The sequence below is a fragment of the Ascaphus truei genome, chromosome 1 (genome assembly GCF_040206685.1).
Source record: "Ascaphus truei isolate aAscTru1 chromosome 1, aAscTru1.hap1, whole genome shotgun sequence".
Classification (NCBI taxonomy): domain Eukaryota; kingdom Metazoa; phylum Chordata; class Amphibia; order Anura; family Ascaphidae; genus Ascaphus; species Ascaphus truei.
Genome location: NC_134483.1, coordinates 314,129,290 through 314,146,769, shown reverse-complemented (window position 1 = coordinate 314,146,769; position 17,480 = coordinate 314,129,290).

The following is a 17,480-nucleotide window of genomic DNA, read 5'->3' as shown; positions in this document are numbered from 1 at the left end:
ATCATCTCTGCCGTATCTTCATCACTTCTGCAACAGATTTCACAGGCTCAGGCAGAGGATCCTAGGTCAACGTCCACACGTTCATCTACTGCTGCGGCACATCTGAGTCTAACACATCGCTGTTTTTTCCCTGGCTTTTTCCTGGAATGCGACGCACTTCACCTGGCGCATGCCGAGTTCATTTTGCGTTCCCAGCCATGGGTCATGCGCAGCTGGCGCGCGGTTGATCTGTTTATTGAGAATGCTTCGGATTTAATAGGTTGCAATTCTTCGCATGTCCGCCAGATGGCAGATATTCATGAATTGTAATGCGCATGCGCTTCAGTAATGTGTCGACTTGCAGGTGTTTCATTTAAAAAAGATACGACAGTGTGCTATTGTAACTTGGCCTTGAGACTGAAGGAAGAGGTTGCAAAAATGTATCAATTTAGGCTTTTCATATTAAAGAAAGACAAAGACCAGTTTCGGTTAAAGTATTCTCCAGAGACCCGCCCGCCATGAGTGTTCAAGTGCAGCCCGCTTTCCAAAAACCCGACAGAAGTTACGCGTATTTGATATGGGCCGCGATTAATGCAACAGAGGATAAGATGGCAACAGTTGTTCAAATTTATCAGTATTTTGTCGAAAACTATGACTTTTACAAATTTTCGCCAGCTCCTCATACATGGAAGCGTGCAATAAGGAAAAGGTTATGTAGCGATCCCTATTTTTATCGTACTGAGCCACAATTTGTTGGAGGGTATTGGTGTGTATCACCGGCTTTTTCCTGTATCTATGATCATGATGACGGCAAAAGGCGAAGAGTCGTGTTAAAACCAACTAAGAAACGACAGTCGCTGCCAAGCAATGCACCAGCACCGGCTTCCAATGATGGTCCCGCCGTCAGTGACAACCCTGAGCCTGAGCCGGATTTCGCGTGCAGTTTCGATCAAGCTTGCATGTACCTAAGCAATTTCCAGCCTCATCAGCTGACTACAGGTGGACTAGTTTCGCTGCAAACTATCGACGTGGATGATCAAGAACGCTGGACTGGCAGTGGACCGGCGCCGGCGCCAGCTGAATGGGAAATTCTATCGTGAGTATTGTTGCCGTATTATTTTCTGTGTTTTTTGTTATTTTGACAATACAGTATCAATATCGGTGCGATTCAAAAGTCAAGCGATTCTCCTGTAAGCAATATTATTGGCTTTGCGGCTTCTACAGTACTGTACTGCAGATACTGAACTACTGTATTGATGGAACGCTAGGCGCATGCGCATTGGAACCTTCTTGAAACGCATACAGTATGTGTGTCATTACATCGACGGTAGGCGCATGCGCATGTGAACAGGAGACGCCCCCCGAGAAAATTATTGGTGGGACTGGCTGGGAACTTCTTTAGGGGGCTGACCATTACAGTAAAACCTTTCTTTTTGTTTTTCCTCAGAAAAGAAAACGGCTAATGGAGGGATTTCGATGGATAATATCGCTTTGTGTAACAATGCCTGCTGAATCGGATTTAAAAAACCATGTACCGGAGTCTACAGTTTAGCGGCCGTATTTATTGATTGGGATAGAATACTGTAATACTGTCCTTGAAACAGTATGCTGATGTTTTCCGGCCGCACAGTATACTGTACAATACTTTTTTATATACAGTGCAGTATACTGTGTAATAAACCCAAAAAAATTAAAACTATGAATTTATTCTACATGTATCACATACATTATGTGTCTTCTACAGTATACAGTGCCAGTACATACAGTACAGTACAGTTTGTGTCTTCTATTTTTTTTAATACTCTTATACTGAGCATGCCTACAGTATACAGTGCAGTATGCCTCGACATTCTAGAAACACTGTATTTTGTTACAGTAGCAAAGGAGCAAATGGAACAATGTAAAACAAATCAACATGTTCTTTTATTGGTGGAGTAAGTACAAAAACATTTATTTACAAATACTGTACAATGTAGAAACATTTTAAGTGCACAGCAATTCAAAACATCAACAGGTTTATGGTTTACTGCTACATTTGTGAAAACATTTATGTCAGTCAGTATGGTTTACAGTCACATGTTTTAAAAACAAATTCTTTATTCATAAAATAAGCAAACCGCAACAACTCCTTTATTAAAGAACGGCAAGTCAAAACATATACTGTACAGTGGGATGGTGTGCAAAACAGTCTGCACCAGTACAATCCTTGAGGGCAGCAAACAGGGCGGGTTTTCAGGGTAACCTTTGAAAACCGTGCCTGTTTGCGGCCCCCAGGGACTGGAATTATGCAGGTCCTATGTGTGTGTGGACAGCAAGTTAAAACATTTCTGTATAAATACAAGTAAAAAAACACACAACAACATCTCCTTTATTTAAGTACAGCAGGTCAAAACATGTAGAGTACAATACAGTTCAGCACAACAGTATGGTCTTACCTGTGATTACAAAAAAAACTTTATTCATAAAATACAGTATACAAACGAAACATCTCCTTTATTAAAGAAACATATACAGTACAGTGGGATGGTGTGCAAAACTGTCAGTCAGACCTGCACCACTACAGTCCTCGAGGGCAGCAAACAGGGCAGGTTTTCAGGACAACCTTGAAAACCGTGCCTGTTTGCAGCCCTCAGGGACTGGAATTGTGCAGGTCCTATGTGTGTGGACAGCAAGTTAAAACATTTCTGTATAAATACAAGTAAAAAAACACATAACATCTCCTTTATTTAAGTACAGCAGGTCAAATCATGTAGAGTGAAAAGCTGGTAATCAGGCGGTGCACAGCTGCCGTCAGGATATGAAACAGGGAGTCCACACGCTATTTGTCTAAAAGTCCATGTTTAATGAGTGCATGACAGCACAGAACAAAACTGCTACAAGGTACTTCTTGACGCATCAAGAAGTACCTTGTAGCAGTTTTGTTCTGTGCTGTCATGCACTCATTAAACATGGACTTTTAGACAAATAGCGTGTGGACTCCCTGTTTCATATCCTGATGGCAGCTGTGCACCGCCTGATTACCCGCTTTTCACTGTCATACCTGCATGGGCTGGAGCACGCATCAGAGTACCCGGTTCAGAGTACCTTCAATTCATCCAGTGATCGGAAGGCGACGTGTCAAGATCGTGAGTACCTACCCTTCTTTTTCTCCCCGCAGTGGGACTGCTCTGTGTGTGTGACCCTGGGACAGTGAGGGCAGTGGCGGGGGATTGCGGTGTGTGTTGCCGGTCATAGTCTCCTGGCTGGAGACACAGCACCGCCGTTTATATCTATCCCCCTTACCACTTAACCACCCCATCCAGCAGAAAATCCTGTTATCACACAGAGCACACATAAGACTTACTTTTGCTCATTATCCTATATGGTTGGACTCTGAAGGGGAACCGTTTATTGCATTGTTTATCCAGTGGATTTCATCTGGATCATGTGTAGTGATTATTTGTGCACAATTCTAGCAGCATCAGTCATACCCTGAAGCAATTCTGGGACACTTCAAATCATGTAGAGTACAATACAGTTCAGCACAACAGTACAGTATGGTCTTACAGAAAGTCCTCCACATTGTCCGTCCATGGCCGATTCCTTGCATGGTGCAAAATGCCATTAATGCAGTCTCAAACGCCTTTCATTACAGGATCTGTAATTGGATAAAAGCGCCGCATTTCATCCTGAATGTTCTTTCTTAAATTGGCAGGAAGCGCCTTTTTAACGCGATTTCCTTCGTAGTTCCCTTTGAAGGCCCAGTCACAGTACAACGAGTAGGGAACATGGTGATTAAAAAGTAACAAGGCATACTTGTGGGGTGCACCAGCACTCTTCACCCTATACTTCTCCCTGAGCGCCAGTGGCAGATCGCACAGGGTGATGTCGGGCACCGTATCGATGCGAGCGAATGTAGGTCTTTTGGGAGCGGGTGTGCTTGAGGTGACGGGTGATGGTAGGTTGTCTGGGAGGAAGCTTTCCTCCGGTCTTGGTCGCCGTGTTGTCTCCTGGCGTGGTCTTGACGGGGTTGTCATGTCCTCCTCAATGGCATACATGTACACTACATCTTCTGGTGGTGGGGGTGCGCTTGGTGATGGAAGGGGGTTGAAGGTCCCATTCATCACATCCATGTCACCCCCTGCTCTAGCGTCGGGGAAACAGGGGCATTAACACCGAGCAAATAATTTATGCCCGCTATGTCAGCCTCTATCTTCTCCATCCATCGATCCATCCGTTGATCCATTTGTAGCATCCGTTGCTCCACATTTAGCATTGTCTCCAGAAGCAAACCTATCTTTGCCAGCACAATAGAGTTCCTGGGGAGATCCACAGTTGTCCCATTCAGCATCCGGTCTAACGAGCTGCTTCTTGTGCATGGCGTGTGAACATCTGGGTGGATGGGTGCAACGGAGGATGAGATGGGGGTTCCATGGAGAGAAGCGGCAGCGACGTCGAAGAAGAGTGGAGGAGGTGACCTGTGGATATCCGGTAGAGGAGAAGCGGCAGCATCGTCGAAGAGGGATGGAGAAAGTGACCTTTGGATTTCCGGACGAGAAGCAGAGTCGTCTAAGAGCAAAGGAGAAAGTGACCCGTGGATATCAGAGGCAGCGTCGTCGGATAGAACTGGAGAAGATGGCCTGTGGGTTTCCGTGAGGGCGGCGGCAGCGTCAAGGACGAGGGGTGGAGAAGACAGGCTGAACATTTCCGGGACAGCGACGGCAGAGTCGTCGAAGCGTATGTGAGGAAGTGGTCTGCGGGTTCGATGGGTTGGCTGCCAATCGTTTTGCATCGAGAGTACATCACCGTATATCTTCTTGACATAATAAGGCTGACGTCTATGAAAACCCTTTTCCTTTGGGGTCAGCAGAAAGTTTTCTTTATTGGCCTTAGCCTGTCGCTTTTGCCTTGGCGTTGAAACGGCAACCGCCTTTCGCTTTTTCTGCTTGACAGGCACGGCAGAGGCGAGTGGGTTCCTGCATCCATAGAATCGGGGTGGCTCCATGGAAGCAGGTGGCACAATGCAGTATCTGGACAAGGGCAAGTTCAGATAAACATCATCGAGTGGTGGGCTATGCAAAGTGTGTAACCTTTTATGCATGGCGACCAGGTACAGGTGTTGAAAGTGGGCGTACTCTAATGTGAGTCATTACTGTATAAATACACCATCCATTTTGTGGATTCACTGCACATTGAATACACATCGACTAAACATTGAATATACATTCTTGTGTTTGTATTTCTTTTCTACTCGCAGCAATGGTTGTTAAAAAGATTTCCAAGGAGCTCAGCATGCGAATTAAGGTCATGTACACGAGTGGACACCGTATTGCTGCTATCCAACGCTGGTTAGCTACTTCTGACATCGTTGTGCCAGCAACCACTGTGAGCTATCATGCACACGGAAAAAACAGAGACCGCAAAAGGGCACCAAAGGTAACTAACGCGTAAGTATATTTATACAACCTTAAAAAATATATATTTTAATTTAAATCTAATATTTTTGTTATTTCTGTTGATTTATAATACAACAGAATATATATTTTGTATATTTATATTTATATTACAACAGTGTATATATTTTGTATATTTATATTCATATTACAACAGTATATATATTTTTTATATTTATATTTTATATTACAACAGTGTATATATTTTGAATATTTATATTTATATTACAACAGTGTATATATTTTGTATATTTATATTTATATTACAACAGTGTATATATTTTGTATATTTATATTTATATTACAACAGTATATATATTTTGTATATTTATATTTATATTACAACAGTGTATATATTTTGTATATTTATATTACAACAGTGTATATATTTTTTATATTTATATTACAACTGTGTATATATTTTGTATATTTATATTTATATTACAACAGTATATATATTTTGTATATTTATATTTATATTACAAAAGTGTATATATTTTGTATATTTATATTTATATTACAACAGTATATATATTTTGTATATTTATATTTATATTTCAACAGTTTTATATTGCTGCATACTGTATTAATAGAACAATATATTGTATCCTCTTGATCTACTATCTCTAATTTTTTTACTTACCGGAACGTTTTTCTTTACATTGTAGTGAGACAACTCTTCTGGTGGAGAAAATAAGTGAGGAGAATGATGAGAGGAGTGCATTAAGGGTCAAATACACTCTGCAGGAAAATCACAATCTCGCTGTATCCGAGACCAGCATAAAGAAGATGAGACGCAGCATTGGATGGAAATATGGACGTGTGAGGTTAGTACTAGACAGTACAGGAGGTAAAACTGTTGTTTAGGAAACTGTACTGTACCGCTAAAATTATTTATTCCTTGTCATTACAGAGCGTACCCCTTGATACGGGACGCAAACAAAATCAAAAGAATGGTCCAGACCAAGGCATGGATCGACAGTGGGGAGACTTTCCAGGATTGCATCTTCCCTGATGAGTCTACTGTGTCACTGGAGAGATTTGCAAGCTTTGCATTCCACAAAAAAGGCCGCATATCTTTTAAGCCGCGGCCAAAACACCCCGTGAAGCTGCATGTGTGGGGTGCCATCTCTAGGCGTGGACCAGGATGCATTGTCATCTTTGAAGGTAAAATATATCAAATATAATGTAGCCTTATGCACTGTACTTTACTAGTGTAACCTTACTGTATGCACTGTACTGTACTATTGTGCAGTTTTTTGAGCACTTTTCTTTTCTTGCTATAGGAATAATGAATAAAGCTTTCTTCCAAGACAACATTGTGCCTGAGATAGTGCAATAAATCACACGCGAGTTCCCGAATGGTCACCGCTTCTACCAGGACAACGATCCAAAGCACACCACGTCAACAGCGCATATCATTGAGCGCGGTATCAACTGGGTGAAGACGCCAGCGGAGTAAGTCCAGTAGACCGTGTCTCATTTTTTTCCCCGCTGTTTTTACTGTGTACTGTATCTCTTAAACTAATTGTCCTTTTTTTCCAATGACAGATCGCCAGAGTTCAATCCGATCGAAATGGTCTGGCATCAGCTGAAGGACCATATCCGGAAAGTGGTGAAACCCTCCAAAAAGGACAAGTTGTTGAAAGGCATAATGAGTTTTTGGAACGATATACTCCCCGTGGAACGCTGCAATAAATATATAGACCATATTGCGACTGTGTTGCCCATTGTGATCGCGCGTAATGGGCAAGCATCAGGAAAGTAGTACTGTGCAGTAGTATTGTAAGTACAGTATGATACAGGTAAGTATGGCACAGATTTTTTCTTTCCCAATAGTCAGAGTATACAGTACAGTAGTTACAGTTTTTTCTTTACAGACAGAGCAGCACCAGCCATCAGGTTACATACAGTTGTATTTAACAGTAGTCAGAGTATACAGTAGTTCCAGTATACAGTAGACTAGTTTGATAGTAGTACAGTAACTGCCTACTAACTGGTCTTTTTTTTCTTTACAGAGAAAGCAGCACCAGCCATCTAAAGTAGTACTACATATCACACAATGCCATAATACAGTACGCACATACAGTAACTGCACTAATTGTTTGTTTTCTTGTCGTTTCAGGAAAAAAGGGTGGTCTGGGGGGAGGTGGGGTGTTGTGTCCAGTCTAATCTGTTTGTACAGTGAAATGTGCAGTATATAAACATCAGTATTGATGTACACAAAACCTCTCCTCTCTCAATGAACTACTGTACTGTACACGGAATGAGGAACAAGATAACGACGGAAAAAATAATATTACTATGTATAGTATACTGTATATATATATATATATAGTTTGCCTGACGGTCCCCCCCTCAGGACATGTTTATGTGCTATGAGCTTTGCTCCTTGTTTCCTCACCAGATATTGCTGAGTACCTGACTTAAGGTGATGTATTGTTTATTTGCTGTTACAGACTAAGGTGTGCTTTTTTGACTATTTATGTGTCTTTTACAGTGAGCCTTATTGACATTGCATTACTTTATATTCGTCCCAAGTCCTAGGGAGATTGAAGTATTTTGCTGTTCTCTGCATTAGCCACTTTATCTAGCCACCGTGTTGTGTCTGTTATCAGCCTTACTGTTTTCACCTTGTCAGGTACTTGTGAGCATTGAATCTGTCTATTTAGACTCTTGTATTGTCTCTCAGGGTAACCCCCTGGTTAGAGTATATTTCAAGTTTGCACTATACAGGGGATCCATGCCTTGTTTTGATTTTCTGTGCTTTGATTTTAAATTTATGTTCTGTGACAATTCTCAATAAACATTTTGTGGTTTTGTACCGTCAGGCAAACTAGAGTGCTTTCATTGGGGCTCTTTTTCCTCATTTGCAATATTATATGCCCTTATAGCACCACCGACAGATGATTACATCTAAATTTATTTTGTCGGTTTTGTAGTTGCCATAATTTGTCTTATGGATGCGGGATCATCTCTTTTCCTCACAAAATATATATATATATATATATATATATATATATATATATATATATATATATATATATATATATATATACAGTATACATATATTATACATTACAGTGTATATATATTATTACATAATATTCTTATAAATGTGCATAATTCATGTTTCTCCATGGTTTACAAATGTTTTCTAAATGTTTATCCAATTTCAATCTGCCAGAAGAACTTAATAAAGACTGCATTATGTATTATTCATGATTATTTTTATATTTGTATTTTTTTGTTCCTGATGAAATAAAATAAATATTTATTCACATTCCTGGTAATCATAATCATTGACAACAACCACACACCCCCCCCCCCCCCCCACCCCTACAGTATAAGAATGAATGACAAAACAACATGAATCAGTTAATGGGTTTTTTTACTCTCTATTCTCACAATGCTGTGCAAATCAGATTTACATTTCAAATTCGAGAAGGGATTACCATAAACAAAGCCTGAAAGGGTTGGGGGGGGGTTGGGTGAGTCATGTGCAGTAATCAGCTAGCTCCCATCTCAAAGAGGCTTAGAGTACACGCAGGCGCAGTGAGGCGATTGACGCTCGGCTAGGGACGGATTAAAAACACAATGACTAACTTCAGAAAATGAATGACTCTGGAGGTGTCTGTCGAATGACTGTGGAGAGGGGGGGGTTGGGTGACTCATGCGCAGTAAGCAGCTAGCTCCCATCTCAAAGAGGCTTAGAGTACACGCAGGCGCAGTGAGGCAATTGATGCTCGGCTAGGGACGGATTAAAAACACAATGACTAACTTCAGAAAATTAATGACTCTGTCGAAAAGAGTTTGTGTGTGCGTGGGGGAGGGATGAAGGATTAGTTGTGCTGCAGTTCAAAGAAATTACATACTGTAGAGTACAGTAATTTCAAAAGGCAGTTCATCATAATAATTTGTTCAATAAACCCCCAAATACAACCCCCAAATACAGTACATAAAAAGCAAGTCACTTTATCTCCCTGTGCCTCAGGCACCAAAAACATATAGTAGATTGTGAGCTCCATGGGACAGGGAGGGACCTGTGCCTGCAAAATGTCTCTGGAAAGCGCTACGTATAACTGTAACTAAGAGCGCTATTCAAAAACATGCTATTATTATTATAATAATATCAAGGTGATGCTCTGTGCAAATCAAATCCGGGGGTCGGGATTTTCCAAAACGTTGCCGTAAACAAAGCCTCAAAGCTCCTGTCTCAAAAAGAATTACACGCAGGCGCAGTGAGGCATTGTACTGTAGCTCGGCTATGGACGGATTAAGAACACAATGGCAAGATTCAGAAAATTAACGACTCTGTGGAGAGGGTGTGTTGGGTGACTCATGCGCAGTAAGCAGCTAATCAGCTAAATAGCTCCCATCTGAAAAAGGATCACATGCAGGCGCAGTGAGGCTTTGAAGCTCGGCTATGGACGGATTAAGAACACAATGGCAAGATTCAAAAAATTAACGACTCTGTGGAGAGGCGGGGGTTGGGTGACTCATGCGCAGTAAGCAGCTAGCTCCCATCTCAAAGAGGCTTAGAGTACACGCAGGCGCAGTGAGGCGATTGACGCTCAGCTAGGGATGGATTAAAAACACAATGACTAACTTCAGAAAATGAATGACTCTGTGGAGGTGTCTGTCGCATAACTCTGTGGAGAGGGGGGGGTTGGGTGACTCATGTGCAGTAAGCAGCTAAGCAGCTAAATAGCTCCCATCTGAAAAAGGATCACACGCAGGCGCAGTGAGGCTTTGAAGCTCGGCTAGGGACGAATTAAGAACACAATGGCAAGATTCAGAAAATTAACGACTCAGTGGAATTTCAAATCCTTGAGCTAGCCTTGTGTGTGTTCGTGGGGGAGGGGGCTACAGGGTACAGCTGCATGAAGTTCAAAGCTAAAGACATACTTTAATTTCAAAAGGCAGTTCATCATAATAATACACCCCGAAATACAGTACGTAAAAAGCACACAAATCAACCATGTGCAGTCAAACGCACAGGGTCGCAGACAAAAGTTACTGTACAGCACAGATTGAATATCGTAATACAGTAAGATGTTTTTTTCAGGCTTGTGGAGAAAATAAAAAAAAATTGCAAAAAAAATTTTTTTTCACTAACTCAAGCAAGCAGTGGTGGGCGAAGTTACAGGCGCATGCGCAGTATATTCCTGCTTTCAAGCAGGAATGTGATTGAAACCAGACACACGTTCAAAGGAATGGTGTGGGAGAGATGTACTGCATTGCACAGAAGATAAGAAGTTGAAATACCCTGCAGTGCAGTTAATTATCCCGAGCGAGGGGAGAGCGCTGTATATGCTGAAATGTGACACTGTTACAGTACAGTACACGCCTATGCGTTTCAATAATTTTCAAATGAGACATACTGTACTGTACTGCAGAACAGCACTGCAAATGCATGTATACTTTAAATATGTAAATTTACAATTACTGCGCGCGCACACACAGACTGTGTACTGACGTAGGTTGAACCGCGAAGGTATTAGACTTCCAAGACAACAGCTCGCAAACGCCCCCCTGAGTTTTTACACGGCATTGCAATATTGCAGACAGCGAGAATAAAATGCTAATATCACGAGCGCGAAAATAACGCAGTTCACTCCGGGCGAAAACGACACAAAACCGCACATAACCGGGATAATCTGAAAATCGCGGATCTAGCCGATTTAGACTCAGGTCGGCCGCCACTGTAAATTATTTGTCGTCGTCCCCAATTCTGAAGTGAGGTGTTGCAATGGGGTCATAACTCTAAGACGGCTTCTCTCCACCTGCCCTCCCTCCTCCTAGACCGTTCTTGGTGGATGACCAGCAGGAATTTGAAGTAAGCCAAATATTGGATTCCCATAGATCCCATGGCAGGCTACAGTACTTGGTCCATTTTAAGGGTTATGGACCCGAGGAAAATTCATGGATCAAATCCAGGGATGTCTATACCTCCAACCTGGACTGGGCCTTTCATTGGAAATTCCCTACCAAACCGGCTTAGATCGCCTGGAGGTCTCTCCTCAAGAGCGGGGGTACTATAAGAATTCTGCTCGATCCGTACCGGGTTTTCACTACTGTCCAGGTTTTCTGTCTCACCTGCCCTTTGTGCTCACTTTGGCCATTTTTGGTACTGGCAGTCTGCTTTATAAGGCTGTAGTTACTATAGGGAGTCACCGAGCAAAGTTCCATTTGTAGCTCCTGTTGGTCTATGCAGTTATACTTTACCCTTTTGCCTGTTTTGATTCCCTGTTGCTGACCTTGGACCGTGACCCTGACCTCACTTCCTTCTGCCTGCCCTAACCTCCTCCACCTGTCTCCTGGACTTTGCAACCCCTGCTTCCATACCGACTACGGATACTCTTACAGTACTCTGTCCCTGGGCTGTGATCGGTTTATTTGCATCCCTACCACAGCCCTGCGGGTCCGCTTCCTGATTTGAGACGAGCACCGTCACAGTATCTAGTTGCACGGGCAAGCTGCATAAAGCCTTATAGAAATGTATCATACCTAATCAAATATACTTTAATACATGGGGGACATTGGGGAGACTCATGACTGTAAGGGACTTAAGACTGGGTTATTGAGGCTTGAAACTCAGGAGTCTGAGGGACGCTGGACAGCCCCAGTGTAATAGTGCCTGGAGGCCAGATAGAATGAAAGTACTACCGGTAGCTCCGGACCCCAAGCTCCTGAAAATAAAATAATTACATTCTTACCCAAATATCCCACCTAAAACTTACACACAGCAAGTTTCATGAGTCTGGGGTAAAGGGAACATGGAAAGTGGAAAAGCAGGGGTGACTTTAACTTTACATGCACATATACCTGGCCCGTGGCTTATGGTGCTGGGTAGATGCCAGGGACCCAAGGGCAACCAGAGGGCGGAACCTTTATTATGAAGCCTGGTTACCCTTGCTCGACACACCCTTAATGACAACCAATGGAATCTGAAGTTCAGTGGTACTAATAGCACCACGAATATCCAATTTCTGGATCTTGAAATCTTTATACATGAAGAGCAAATACATACAAAGACTCACTTTAAGGACACTAATGTGAACTCATACCTGCACCCAACTAGCTGCCATGACTCCAAATGGGTCAACAACATACCGCATAATCAGTTTTTAAAACTTAAAAAAATAGTACCAATGATCAGTACTTTTTGGAACAAGCAGAATTTCTTAAGAATAGATTTTTCTAAAGACTATAAAGAAGATCTACTGTACAAGATCAGTCCCTGGAAAAGGTCAAAAAAGTGAAACGTTCTTCCCTTTTACAATACAATAAAAAAAGGAATTAGAACAGCAACTGCTCAACCAACATCAGACACAAATAAGAAAAAACATTTGGAGGAACACCAATGTTTATTACACAGTTTAACAGGGCACATAATCCTATTTAAAAGGCCTTGAATAAACATTGGAAAATTCTGGGTTAACACCCGATATTGGGTCCTCTTCTGAAACCCAGACCTAGTGTTATTTTTAAAAGGGCTCCAAATTTAAAAAGCATACTTGCTCTGAGCCAATTAAAGGCGCAAAAAGAAGAACCTAGAAGCATTAGAACTCAATTGGGAATAGTAGGGAACTTTAAGTGTGGCAGATGTAAAGTGTGCAAACACATAAGAACAGATAAACATGTGACATCAACAGTTACGCAAGCTAAATATCATTTGAAGTGCTTTATTAATTGCCTTACAACATATGTGGTATATGTAATAGAGTGCAAATGTGGTCTACAGTATATTGGGAAGACCAAGCACCCATTAAAAATCTGAATATTAGAGCATTTAGGAAACATCAAAAATATTCCGAAAATCATGGCGAAGAACTTGCCACTGACTCCTCTATTAAAGCACTTCAAAGACAAGCATAACTGTGACCCTAGTCAAGTCAAACGCATGATATAGATCATATACCGCATGCATTGAGACAGGGAGACAGAGACCTACGTCTAATTAAAAAAGAGCAATTCTGTATTTACACTTTCAAATCAAGATATCCAGAGGGTTTCAATGAGCATGTGGAACTCACACCATTTCTAAAATAATGGTTTGGTTCTTTATATGGACGATTACATTTATAAAATAGGTCTATTCACTATTGTCTGTTCTCTGCACTAGAGTCTTTTTGTCATTTTGTATTTCAACAAATACCAGTTTAATATGATTTAATTTTATATGATGTATTCTAAGTGGATCATCAGTTTACAGATTTTAGTTATACACTAATGTCTGATTATGTATGTAATTGTATTAATATTATTGTTTTATATATGCATATATTATATGTTTTTATTTTTTGTCAAGGTACAGTTATATCACATATTTACTCACTTTTTGTATTTGTGAGTCTTATTATTTCCATTATTATATCACTTTTATATATATTCATATATTATTCTTTAGTATACGTTGAATGGTATTATTGATCTTGCGTAACACTAGTATATGCTATACTGATTGCTTCTGTTATTGGTTTCAGAAGTAACTAAATACCGTATCTCACTTTATTTCACTACCATATTTATTATGGAATATTAATTATGATGATTAGAATACTTTAATATATGATCATGTTTATATATATTTATTATTGTTATTATTATTATTAATTTTTAGTACACATTGAATAGTATTATTGATTTATTTTGTATATCACAAACACGTCACATTGGTTGCTTCTATTATAGATTTCAGAAGTAACTTAATATTGTACTATTCACTTTAATTCACTACAAATTATGGAACATTTGTTATATTTTTGTGACGATTAGAATATTTTAATAAGTAGTAGTTTTTATTATGTGCATATTGTTGTATAATGTAAATTCATTGGTTGATATATGTAACCCGCACCAACCGTGTTGCACAGCTGTGCTGAATTGTAGGAAATTGGGCAATGACCACACTTCAATGTTTGGCAAGGGAGGTAAAAAATACGCGGGCAGCCTCCAACGTGACCCCTTGATGAAGCTCGCAGTTGCGAAACACGTAGAGGTCACGTGAGGCTGTTCAGCGCACCTTCCCATTGGCTGGTACCAGATCGCCGGGGAGCTGAAGCGGACGGAACATCAGCTGTTGATCGGTGCAGTCTGGACAGTAACATCAGTGCTGATCACAGTAATCCCGCTTGTTTACCTTTCCCCGTTAGTATCTCGGCATCCCCCAGTGTGGTTTGTTTGTTATGTCTTTTTGAAGTGATACTTCTTTAGCAGGGTTAGTGTATTGATTGGAGACGGAATTCAGTGGTGACGGAAGTGACATCACTCCTGGCAGAAGAAGTGTTGCCAGGTTCCACCAGGAGGAGTCAGCGGTGAACAGACAGGGAAACACACACACACTCTCTCTCGTGCTCTGGCTTCTCTCTCCACTCCGCACACAGAGAGAGACACACACACACGCACACACACACATACACACACTGACTGACACACCCACACACTAACTGACACACACACTCACTGACTATCACTGACTGACACACACACACTTGCTGACTGACACACACACACTGACACCCATATACTGACTGACTAACACACTGACTGACTGACACACACACACACAAACTGACTGACACACCCACACACTAACTGACACACACACTGTCCTGTGTGTGATCCTGTGTTTCCTGGTTCAGCGCCAAAAGCAGAGAGAGCCATGACGTCACCCGGGGAAGCTGAGAAGCAGATCAGCTGGAGGCAGCAGACCGCAGAGCTGGACGGCGGTATCAATTCAGGTTCTGCGATTGCCGGAGCAAGTGGGGACTACTTGAGCAAAGACTACAATATACCAGGCGCATGTCCTAGGGACATCTACAGTAGTAAGTAGGATTCCAATTTTAATCAAATCGAGGAGAAGGCACAGTCCTATTCTTATGAATGCAACTACTGTTGTTTCATATTGTAACAGGGGAGTTATCCCTGTTCAGGTAATGTACCTCTAATCCAGCAGTGTGGTGGTTAACTGCTGGCAGTCAATTAACAAACACCACCTGCCTGATTAGATGGCTTAGACAAGCCTGTCTTTGAGACAGGAAGAGAGACTCCTTAGCTTACACCTGAGCTGAACTTGGAGACAAACAGTCTTAAGCCCTGCCAGAAGAAACAGCAGAGCTGCTTTCAAGACACAGGGGAAACTTCTAAACCTGAATGCTGACACACCCTGAGGAAAGGAAGCTGAACCAGGGACAGAGAAGATTTTTCCCTCCAAACCACAAGGAACAGATAAGACTTTCATTTATGAGACTTCTTATATCTGCTTAATTCATGCTATATGTTTGGGGCTGGGAGACATGCTTATCTAAGGGAGTTGTGAACTGCATAGTATTTCACTAGAAATCCTCCCAAGTGAATAGAAGCTTTGTTTAGCCCTTGTTTGGATGGTTTCCTGATGTTAAGGAAACAGGCGCAATAAAAGGCTTATTTAATTTCACAATAATCAGTCTCCCTTGCATACCTTTGTGAGCGTCCGCCTACATATGGTGTCCGAAGTGGGACGAGAGGTGGTCTTTGAAGTAAGAAAGGACCGGAGATTTGTTCTGTGAAATTTTTTTATGCTTTTTGCCTACAAACAGTCTGAGCAACTTTAAAAAAAAAAAAAATCTCATGCAGCAGAAATCAGAGTTAAAGTGATACACACCACTGCACTGAAACTTACAAAACCACAGATGGACTCTTTTCCCCAATCCCAAGAGGAGAGAGAGAGACTGCTGAAGCAGGTAAAACCTTATTTGCCTATCACAATAAAGTGTAATATGGTCATTGAAATAAGGGATTTGCCTTCCAGCCATAGTCAGGGTTCAAGAAGTGAGTTAGCCCTTGAAAGGGATAGTCGTTTGTTATTTTCAAATGTTTAGCTGAAGCAGTGAATACAGATGGTGACCATTGAGCGGTACTGATTCTGAAAGTAAAGGCTGCCACACCGCATAGGACTACCAGTTGTGAATGGAGTATATGCAGAAAAATGTGAAAATTGATGCAAGACTGTGCTGAAGCAGGGGAATTTTCAGTAAACAAGTGCTGAGGGTAAAATTGCCTACTAGAAAAAAAGGAATTGCTGAACTGTGTAAAAGGTATCCCAAAGTGTCAAGAGTGAATGTCATAATACCCAAAGTTGAGACTGAACTCAAACAGAAAATGACATTATTTGGCTGAAGCAGAGAGATTGACCTAGCAAGTAAATGGTGTAAAGCAAACAGAAGTTTTTACCTAGCAACTACACATTCAGCATACCATATGAGAGATTATACCTAGCAAGTAAATGGTGTAAACTAAATAGACGTTTTTACCTAGCAACTGCACATCTTGTATACCTGATAAGAGAAAATGCATGCACAGTACTGCTGATATTATAAAACTTACCCAAGAAAGAAAAAGTCTACAGAGATGCCTGTGAGAGCTACGACCTCTACAAGCAAAATATGCCCACCTGTAAGACTACCACAATTGGGGGTTCTAGCAAATACAGTGACAACAGCTCCAATAGTGCCTCCTGAGGTCAGGAAGAAAATTACACCTGATAGCCAAAAATGGAGGACAAGATGCAGCGTTCCTGTAATGAACCCTACCCCACGGAAGAGTGGCCCTTCCAGTCCAATAAAGAGGAAGACATCTCTTACGGGGAACCCAAACCGAGTCACACCCACAAAACACCCCAAGAATGGTGGGGGTGCCTGAACTCGGCACGAACCGAAAAGACCGCTCCCTTTGATGATGAATATGATCAGCAGGAGAAAGAGCGGGAGCAGTGGATCACCGAATATTTCCATCAGCTATTACAGTTGCAAGAAAAGCCGGGTGGATCCAGTGACGCTGCTAAAATTTCAAATGAAGATGGAGACCCCAGTATTTCTGAAGGGACGGTGTCATCCAAATCAAAAAGGCGGAAAAAGAAAAGCGGTTCTTCACTAACCGTGGAAGGAACAGACACGTCCGCAGATCCTGTGGAGGAAAAGGGGGGCCGAGTTGCCCTGCAGCCTAGAGAAAATGGAGAATTCGTCCCGTGGTTAACCAAATATCCAGAGGGCCCAAGGCAGAAGTCGTGTACCCCAAAGAAGTGTA